Source organism: Juglans regia, chromosome 1, assembly GCF_001411555.2.
Source record: "Juglans regia cultivar Chandler chromosome 1, Walnut 2.0, whole genome shotgun sequence".
Lineage (NCBI taxonomy): Eukaryota > Viridiplantae > Streptophyta > Magnoliopsida > Fagales > Juglandaceae > Juglans > Juglans regia.
In genome coordinates this window covers 35,382,927-35,393,444 of record NC_049901.1, presented here as the reverse complement: position 1 = coordinate 35,393,444, position 10,518 = coordinate 35,382,927, and the positions used below count along the sequence as shown (strand labels likewise).

Below are 10,518 nucleotides of genomic sequence, written 5' to 3'. Positions count from 1 at the left end.
GGGTTTACATCTTGATTTCAACCCGTCTGTATATGTGTTATGCTGGCGGATGAAGTTGGAGAAATTGTACTTGAAATAGTTAGGCAGCAAATCCTCGGTGAAATCTGCAGTCTTCCACACCACAAAATCACCCCACGATATCACATCGTTTGTGCCCGAATCATCAACCAATTGATACATCTTTGTTAGGAACGACGCTGGAACTGGCCTCTGCGCCATTTTGTCCTCCAAATTTTTCCCCTCACCGACCTACCTTTGAAATGACCTCCCTTGACCCGAAAGAAAAAGAAAAGCGAAAAAAAAGACGCAAATCTGGAAAGGATGACTAAAATGAAAATGAGAACGATTCGATCGATTTCCTACCACTGGGATTAATTGTGAATTTTTCAGCAATTGAAAAGCAGGAGAGCGATCAAGAACTCCCAGCCCCAACAGTAGAAACCTGATCAGAGAAAGAACTGAGAGTGAACCGGATTGTTGCTCCGAGTAGATTCCATTGGTCATGAGCAACAAATCCGGTTCTTGGAGTTGATGATTAGTTGAGAAAAATAAAATAACTCCAGAAAAAGCCTAGAGGTGCTATTCTTCTTCAGAGTTTTGGGGGAGCTACACTTTTATAATAGGAGAGAGAAGGAGAAAAGAAGATGTGGGGCTCTAGACATCTTGAGAAACGGCATTTGAAGAAATATTAAAGCCAAAAAGCACACTATTGTTCAGTCTTTTCAAAGAAATTGGAAGAGAGAGAAGAGAATTCTCAAATGGGAATTGGTTGAATTTTCTAGACTTTCAGCCACGAGGGAAGATTCCAATACATTTCAAAAAGGGATTTAAGGATGAGTGTTATTTGAATTTTGAAAGCCTGCATCATTTTTACTTTTTCGTGAAGAAGAAAAGAGAGCGGCTGATCGGGTCATACGGGTCCAATCCGGTTTTATTTTGATCGGGTCAGATCGGGTCGAGTTGGACTCTTGTTTTTGGGGCCGGGTCGGCCATAAACCTGACTATGTCAAGTCGGGTTGTAGCCCTACATATACCACACATTTGGTAAGAGAAAAAAAAATATGGTGTGTAGTGTATGCAGATGATTGATAAACTTTTTTATTTTTTAATAATAGATTTCATTATTTTTTAAAAAGATTACATGATATTTATTAGGCCTGTGCAAAATGCCCGATGGGCCAACCAACCCGAGCGACCCGATTAGACCCAACCCAAAAAGGTCAGGTGACATCAAAAGTCGGTTTCGACGTTATCAGACCCGATGAATGTCGGGCTGTCATTTGGAACCTGTTATTTAACCTTCACTTTCACTTTTACATCGAACCCTAGCCCCTGCGCCATCTTCTTCTTCCCCGTTCATGCTCTATTCTCCTTGCCATTCATGCTCACTGTTAGGCATATTTGCTGCTCACTTTCTCTTCTTTCCATTTTTTGTAACAAGACTCCTTATCTCTTTATCGAGTACCAGATTTTGCATTCTCACTGTCTTCCTCTTCTATCTTCTCAACTTCTTCATCATCAATTTCATCTTTTAGAGGTTTCCTTTCTTAGTTTTCATTATTGGGTTTCTGGCTCTTCAAAAAATGGAGGTAACAGAGGTTTAGCAAGGCCAGGTTTCATGGAGCCTTTTTTGGTAGTTCTAGTTTCTAGGTTTTCTTATGTGTGTTTTTTAGCCCGTGTTGTAAATCTCATGTCGATTCTTCTCTATGAGTCCACGGCCGCTGCAGCTATCCTTTTCTCTCCCAGTGTTCTGATGTTGCAAAAAAGGCTGATCCAAAGGCTCAAGCCTTTAAGGCTATGAAATCAGGCCCTATTTCTAAGAAGAAAGCTAAGAAGATCAGGACAATAGTCATAATTCATTGACCAAAGACATTGAAGAAGGAGAGGAACCCCAAATATCTCCGCATTAGTGCTCCACTGAGAAATAAGTTGGACCATTATCAGATTCTCAAGTATTCTTTGACTACGAAGTCTGCAATGAAGAAGATTGAGGACAATAATACCCTGGTTTTCATTATTGACATTCGTGCCGACAAGAAGAAGATAAAAGATGCTGTGAAGAAGATGTATGACATTAAGGCCAAGAAAGTTAAACACTTTAATTAGGCCCGATGGAACCAAGAAGGCTTATGTTAACTTGACCCAGACTATAATGCCTTGGATCTGGACTCAATATTAGTTTGTTATTTAAATTTGTATCTAGACCAATGTTTTCTATATATGCAGCTTGTGTTTAGATGCCAAAAAAAAAAAATGGCATGTTTTTTTAAAAAAATAAATAAAGACGGTTCGACCTAACCCGAATAGTCCGGCTCGGGTCAGTTTGGGTTGGCGCTTTCATATGCATCGGGCTGGGTTGGATCAGGTCCTAACCTAGCTTGACATGATCGGGTTGTAGGCCTAATATTTATGTATTATACGATTGTATTTAACATTACTCTTAAGAATCCATCCCGACTCCTTCTGTTTTCCTCCCGATGCTGCATGCTGATGGATACCGTCAGTATTTGAAAAAAATCATATTTTTTTTCAATTAAAATCATATTTAAAAAACAAAAGTAGTTTCATTAATGGAAGCCAACAAATCTTCTTTCATGACTTGCCAGCCCCACGGCTCAAAAGTCCAAGATCTAGTGAAGCACACTTGCCAATATCACCATCGCAGAATGATCAATTCATACTTTATCAAAGGATCATGACTGGGAGATAAATTCACATATAAAAAAATTCACAGATAAGGTCACATCCAAACCTCGTCAGAACGACATAAATGTTCGAAATCTCATCTAAGACAACCACTTCTTATCAAATAACTGACCATTCAAATAATAACAACCTCTAGTCGAGATTGAATAGAGGACTGGACTGTTACATAAACCCTATGAATTTATCCCATATTCTATATATATTGAAGGGAATTCATGTTTGAGGTAATTTGAAACTAGTTCTTAGATTCATAAAGATATTGTACTAGCAATATGATTTAGGTATTGGAGACTTTTAATACCCTTCAGGCCTTTTTTGGTTCTCCTGGTGCAGGTTCGTGGCGGGCATTCGCAGGGATGCGAAACATATCCATAACATTTGGCGACGTCTATGGGATTTTTGTATCTCAACATGCCTTTCACATGATTACAACAACCCGCTCCTGAGCGACCTGAGACCAGGAAGCCACTTCTACAAACATGGAGGGAAGATTGGCAGAAAAAGAAAGAGAAAACTGACAGCAAAAATAGAGGCACCCCAGTGCGAGAACCAAGCCCTGAAGCGTAGGAACGTCACCTCGAAGAAGGCTTAATGCCAAGCCATGTTGAATGGGCAGAGGCAGAGTTGTAAAGCATGGTTTGGCCCTTCAGTGACAATGACGAGAAGAGGAAGATGCACCATGATTTACATAGCCTCATAGACAAATATGAGGAAATGGCCTAGGAGATTGGTGCTTCTTCATCCGTCAACCAGCTGATCACTAGCACTGACTTACTGTATAGCGTGAAGATCATGGTGATACCACTCATGCTAAAGTTCAAGGCTCCTAGGGTCGAGATGTACGATGGATCTAAGGATCTTGTTGAATATCTCGAAACGTTCAAAGCTCAAATGACACTCCATGGTATTCCTTGGGAGATCTCATGCCGGTCATCCCCTTTAACCTTGAAGGGAGCCACCTGGGGCTGGTTTGGACTGTTGCAGTCGGGCTCCATTAATATCTTTGAGGAGTAGGCCGTTCCTGACCTAATTTATGGTGAGTATATGGAGAAGGAGACTTGCTGTGTATCTCCTTACTGTGAAACAAAGGGACAGTAAAGCCTGAAGGCTTACCTTGCTCGTTTCAATAAGGAACACAAGATGGTGAACAACCAAGACGAAAAAATCACACTAGTGACATTACTAAGAGGAATTTGGCCTAGGCAGACCATTCTGCGTGAACTCATGGACAAGACATACAACTTTATCAATGTTGAGGACACTCTGCAGGCCCTGACCGCACTAATAAAGTCGGAGATAGAGCAGACGAAGGACTAAACAAAGAAAGTCAATCAGTGAATAGACCGAGAGAGAGATTTAAGGGCAAAAAATAACCCATGCGAAAGGAGGCGAGAATGAGGTGTTCCTACATGAACGTTGAACCCCAGGGTCTAGTGCTCCAGCATGAATGTCTAGGATAGAACCGAGGAACCAATTCAAGGTGAAAATAGTCGTGTTTGAAGGACCTAACGACTCTAAACCTATCAAAATGTAAGGGGCAGAGAACATAGGATTGTCACACCTTGAAGCAAAAGGTCGAGGAAATGCAAGGTAGCGGTGAGCTTGAGCGTCTAGTTGCATGGAATTCCTCGCCTCCAAGGTGATCGGGCAAAAAGAGACAAGATCGAGAGCAAAGGCATCATAGGAGTGAAAGTCCTAAAAGAAGAAAAACCGCGAGAGAAAACCGCACCTGGGCTCCTCACCAAAGTCAAGACTAAAACAATGCTCCTCTCAAGAAAATCTGCTCCATCACTGAAGGGTTCACTGGAGGCGGCCTGATCTTCTCTAAAAGAAAAGCCTATGCTCACAAAGCCAGATATGAAGACGACCATTATATCTTTCAATGATGACGACTACAAGGGAGTGATCTACCCCCACGATGACGCATTAGTGGTAACAATAATGATAGATAATTATACCACACGGAGGATACTGATCGATAATGTCAGTTCAGTTGGCATCCTTTTTTGGGATGCTTTCATAAAGATGGGAATCGTCCAAAGTAAGCTACGCCCGTCACCCACCACCTTGAAGGGAGAAGCGGTAGTACCAGCTAGATCCATTGCCCTACTGGTATCAGCTGGGTCTGGTTCACATACAACCACCACAATGATAAATTTCTTGGTAGTCAAGACTCACTCATTTTACAACGCCATCATCGGACGACCTATCCTGAACTCCCTTAAGGCCATCACCTCTACGCACCACCTAATGATAAAGTTTCCCACAGAAACAGGTATTGAAGAGGTGTGTGGCGAGCAGGTCCTAGTTAGGGAATGTTACGTACAAGAACTCAAAGGCATGGGAAAGGGACGTCAGAGTAGCTGAGTTGCTAACTTTGGGCAAGTGATCCCTGTCCCCTCTCCCTAGGATCATGGTACACAATAGAGACTCAGGACAAAAGGGCCTTGAAATAGGGTGAAGTTGATGAGCCTCTCAAGCTAATCACTTTAGATCTAGATCGCCCAAAAGCCACAGTAACAATAAGGACCAAGATGGGAAGCATAGAAAGGCAATAGCTGAAATAGTTGCTCTCCGAACATAGGGATGTCTTTGCCTGGAGCCATAAGCATGAGTAATGCTAGGTTAAAACTCTAAATCTAAAAGGCTTTTGTAAAAATGTGGGCCCCATTAAGAAAAAGTGAGTTTTTTAAACTTTTCTATGGTGGGGTCAACTTTTTCATAAAGGGTTTGCACAGGACTTGTGCATTTGGGGCTTGTATATAACATTTCTCCATAAGGATATGCTAGGAATTGATGTAGAAGTTATAGAACAAAGATCAAGCGTCAATTTGGAGATACGGGTGTTCAAGCAAAAAAAGAAAAAAGTTTCAGTAGCGAGAAATATGCAGCTATCATGGAGGAAGTCGATCGCCTTTTGGTGGCAGGATTTATCAAAGAGACCCATTACCCAGAATGGTTCTCAAGTGTGGTTCTCGTAAAGAAGTCTAATGAGAAGTGGCGACTGTGTGTCGATTTCATTGATCTTAATAAGGCCTGCCCCAAGGATAGCTTCCCACTACCCTGAATTAACTTAATTGTGGATCCCAAAGCAGGACACCAGATGCTAAGTTTCATGGACGCATTCTCAGGTTATAACCAGATCCAAAAGAGCCTGAAAGACCAAGAAAAAATGGTGTTTATAAGTGATCGAGGATTATACTACTACAAGGTAATGCCTTTTGGCTTGAAAAGCACCAGAGCAACATACTAGATGTTAGTAAACCAAATGTTTAAAGAGCAGATCGGGCGGAACATGGATATATATGTCAATGACTTGCTTGTCAAAAGCAAAGAACCAGAATAACATGTAGGGGATTTGAGGAAAGTTTTCAGTCTACTACGACAATACAAAATGAAGCTCAATCCAACGAAGTGTGCATTTGAAGTGCAATCAGGCAAGTTCCTAGGTTTCATGGTGTTCGAGAGAGGGATTGAGGGAAATACCGAGAAAGTACAAGTGGTCATTGGTATGGAGCGATCTAGGCACCTGAACGTAGTACAAAGGTTGGCTGGGAGGATAGCAGCACTTAACAAATTTGTATCAAGATCGACAGACAAGTGCCTACCATTCTTCCGAGTCCTGCGGAAGGTACAAAATTTGGATGCAGAGTGCGAAAAGGCATTTGTGCAACTCAAGGAGTACCTGTTGCATCCCTTACTTCTGAGCCAAACCATGCAAGGAAAGACCCTGCTCCTATATTTATTGGTTATACCAGAAGCCATGTCTGACACTCTGATGCGTGGGGAAGGAAAAGCACAGAAGCTGGTCTACTACATAAGCCGAGCCTTGAGAGGAGCGAAGGCTCGATACCCTAAAATGGAGATGCTGATATTCACATTAGTGGTAGCCGCCCACCGACTGTGACCTTACTTCCAAGCACATCCCATAAGAATAGTGATAGTAGCATCCTTATAAAAAATACTTCAACGGTTAAATACCTTGGGCCGCCTAGTAAAGTGGTCGATCGAACTAAGTGAGTTTGATATTGATTATCTTTCCTAGACTGAAATAAAAGGATAGGTACTAGCTGATTTCATAGCTGATTTCTCCAACATTCCTAGAGAAATAAGTGAACCCCCCATCAAAAAATCATGGCAAGTGTATGTTGATGCTTGTCCTCCCGTTCTGGCGAGGGAGTAGGAGTGTATGTAGTGGCAAAGGATGACATGGAAGTGTACTACGAAATAAGACTTGAGTTCAAGATCACCAACAATGAGGCCGAATATGAAGCGGTATTGGCAAGACTCGCCATAGTAGGGGCTCAGGGGGCGAAGGAGGTCGACATGAAGGCAGACTCTGAAGTTCTAGTCAACCAAATAATAGGAGAATATTTGGCGAAAGGCGAGAAGCTTAAAAGATACCTACAACAGGTACACAAAAGGAGCGATCGTTTCAGTTACTTTCAGATCAACTGAGTCTCTCGAGAGGACAACTGGAAGGTTGAGTGTCTGGAGTGAGCATCATCTGGAAGGGATGAGACTGACCTACTATGGAAGGTGATAACTGGAGCAATAGAAGTCCCAACTATCGAAATTGAAATCACAGAGATAAGCACGGAGGCCCCGGAATGGGCACGTGATATAGCTAAGTTCCTAACTACCAGATAACTCCCATGCAGTAAAGAAAAAATAAGGAAAGTTAAGAACAAGGCCGCTCGCTTCACCATGATCAACAACGCATTATACAAATGGGATTTCTCTGCTCCCCTTCTACGATGGAGGAAATGCATGAAAGAATATACAGAAATCACTCAAGGGAAGAGTTCTGGCAGCTAAGGTTATGCAAGTCGGGTACTACTAGCTGCATGCCCTCAAGGATGCCAAATAATTCGCCAGGAAATGCGCTTAATGCTAGCAGCATGCGCTAGTGCCCAGTTGCCCACCAGAAGAACTGATGTCAATCACATCTCCATGGTTGTTCGCATAATGGAGCGTAGACCTAGTTGGTCCTATGCCTCCAGATAAAGGGGGAGTGAAGTTCATAATTGTTGTCGTCGATTAGTTCAAAAATGGGCAGAAGCTAAGGCATTAGTGATCTTCACCTTGCGAAATGTCACAAGATTCCCTTGGAAAACCATCATATGTTGGTTTGGGATACCATAGAGCATCATTTTGAAAAATGGTCGGCAGTTCGACTCTGAGCACTATTGAAATTGGTGCTCTGAACTTGAAAAAAAAAGGTTAAGTATTCCTCCCCCAGACACCCTCAAGCCAAAGGGCAAGGTTAGGCGATGAACAAGAAGATAATGAACATACCAAAAAAGAGCCTAAAAGAAAAGAAGGGCGCTTGAATTGAGGAACTACCTGGGGTATTTTGGGCATATAGGAAAACCATTAGAACTCCAACGGGAGAAACACCTTTCACCTTAATTTACGGTAGTGAAGTAGTGACCCCCGCAGAAGTGGGAATACTGAGACATAGAACCCAATACTTCAGCAAAGGGCGAAACATCGGAGCACTGAAAGAAAGTCTCAATCTGCTTGTGGAAAAAAGAAAGGAGGCAGAGACAAGGTTAGCAGTTGGAAAAATGAAACTGGAGCAATATTTCAATAGAAGAGTTAGGCCGAGGTCCTTTAAGATAGGGGATCTAGTCCTAAAGGAAGCAGGGGTCACTACAACATAAAAAGGGGAACTCAGTCTGCAATGGAAAGGCCCGTACATAGTGGTGGCGTGTCACAGGCCGGGGTCATATCACCTCAAAGACGCCCAAGGGAAGGAATTGCCTCACTGTGGAATGTTGAATACTTGAAAAAAATATTTTTTCTAGAATCCTCTATGTAATCGTACTTATGCAATAAAAGACTGCTTGCCCATATATTGTGTCTCCACCCGCACCTGGCGAACACAGAAAGAAACAACTCAACAAAGTGTTTCCCTCCTCGCCCATAGCGCAATTGAGACCATCTCCCATCTAAACATAAAGCCGAGTGTCTCAACTCGCACAAAGGAGGAAACAACTCAACAAAGTGTTTCCCTCCTCGCCCATAGAGCGGTCAAGACCATCTTCTGCCTAAACCTAAAGCCTAGTGTCTCCACTCGTATCTGGTGAACACAGGAGGAAAAAACTAAACAAAGTGTTTCCTTTCTCACCCATAGTCCGATTGAGACCCTCTCCCACCTAAACCTAAAATCGAGTGTCTCCACTCGCACCTGGTGAACAAATGAGGAAACAACTCAACAAAGTGTTTCCCTCCTCGCCCATAACGTGATTGAGAACATCTCCTGCCTAAACCTAAAGACGAGTATCTCCACTCATACTTGGAGAACAAACGAGGAAACGATTCAACAAAGTGTTTTCCTCTTCTACCCAGGAAGTCAAAGACTTGGTAGGCAGCATAGCTAGCCTTGATGGATTTTAGATTCAACTTCCATAAGTTGGCCTTAGGATGGGCCAGCAAGTGATCTCTCAACTACTTGAGACCGAGCTTATAACCCATGCCCCAAGCCAGGTCACAAACCTTACGAGCAACCGCCAACTAGGGAGAAAGGCGGATGACCTCCTTCCGAGACGCCTTCAACTTGGCCTCTAGCTCGATCGCCTTTAGATCCGAAGTTGCCAGCTTCTGCAAATAGCTTTCAAAAACTTTGTGCAGTTGCAAGAATTGCAGGTCATGCTGGTTGACCTCTTGACTGATTTCCTCAAGTTGGGCCTCAACACGAGATTTCTCGACATTAGAACCACTCAGCTTAATGGATTGTTCTTGTCGAGGCTCCTCAGATTGGGCCAAATGGGCGGCGTAGTCTGAACCTCGTTTCTGAGCCTTTTCCAACTCCTTGTCCAAACAATTGAGACAGTCATGGAGAATGTCATGCTCCTCCTCCAAGACCTTTACCTTGAGGTGGCACCACTTTAACTCCTCCTGGGACTTCCATAAATCATACTGGAAATCGCCCACCTTCTGCAGAAGAAAAGTGACGCGATCTTTCAAAGAGTGGGAGTACGACTCCAGTTGGGACATGTTCCTTGCCATCTCATCTCACTCTGCCCTGGCAGCTAAAACAACATGACGTGCCCTCTCGATATGGGAATGCATTGTTTCGTTGTCCTCCTCCAAGTCGATCTGACGGTCGACTATCCAGGTCGCAAGATGATCAACCCCATAGGCCACAAAAAAAGTCATGACCATAGAATGGGAAATACATAAGAACAAGGATAGAACATACCGAAGAAAGAAAGCCTAGATGCTTTTGCACCATGGCATAAAAGGCCTCATCCCGATGACCACTTACTTAAGGGGTAAGGCCGGTGGCATGAGAATTTGAGGTGCTAGGTAGTCCTAAAAGGTTAAGCGTCTCCTGAGAGGGGGAATGAAGCCACCCATCCCAGTAGCACCCTTAAAGGATGAGGGATCCAGAGGGAGTTAAGGAGAAGCAATCATAGTGGCGGAAAAGCCTTTGTCCGGTTGCTCAACCGAATCCAAATGGTGATCTCCACGTGTAGGATCATCCATAGGCACATGCAAGGAAACATCACCACCTTCGGGAAAAGTACCATGGTTCCTTGGCTGCTAAACAAAATTTAAAGTATTATCTCCATTCGGGACACCACTTGGAAGCATGGGCGGGGAAGCACTACCCCTCGCTGGAGAAGTACCAAAGGGCAAAGAAGGGATAGATACTCGCCTGCCACTAAGATCCGCACCCAAGGGTCCATCATGAAGGGACTCTGGGAAAACAAAAGGAATCTTGTGGGTTACACCACCATAAACCGTAGAGGGAGTAGATAAGGAGGAATGACTGCCCTCCAAGTCAGAAGGTCCAATATGACC

At 43.3% G+C, this 10,518-nt stretch overlaps 1 pseudogene; it reads left to right on the top strand.

Annotated features, from left to right (window-relative positions):
• The first annotated feature begins 1,166 nt into the window (after positions 1–1,166).
• Positions 1,167–3,298, top strand: LOC118348744 (annotated as a pseudogene).
• Positions 3,299–10,518: the final 7,220 nt, after the last annotated feature.